The following is a 365-nucleotide window of genomic DNA, read 5'->3' on the forward strand; positions in this document are numbered from 1 at the left end:
AAATGGAAAATAATTTATTCCTCRCTCGTCTTTCCACATTGCTAGTAATTTTATTGATTGCTACTCCTGTCCTAACTCTATTGTCTTTTTAGTGAAAATGCTARTTATTATACGTATGTAGTTTGGTCCCTAATGTTATTGAATAGAATAAATGTTAGGAGTCTAAGTACATGGAACCATTTTAGCACAAGTCACAGAATGACTAAGGCTGAGGACTTCTGGAGATCCTCTGGTCCAACCCCTCCTCTAATAGCAAGGTCAAATATAGCAGGTTGCCCAAGATGTTGTCCAACCRAGTTTTGAGTATCGGAGGCTCCTGTGATGCATTGATGATAACTTCTTGTCACAAATGGTGCAGGAGCCTA

Source organism: Rhea americana, unplaced genomic scaffold, assembly GCF_003343005.1.
Source record: "Rhea americana isolate MKP2758 unplaced genomic scaffold, rheAme1 scaffold_52, whole genome shotgun sequence".
Classification (NCBI taxonomy): domain Eukaryota; kingdom Metazoa; phylum Chordata; class Aves; order Rheiformes; family Rheidae; genus Rhea; species Rhea americana.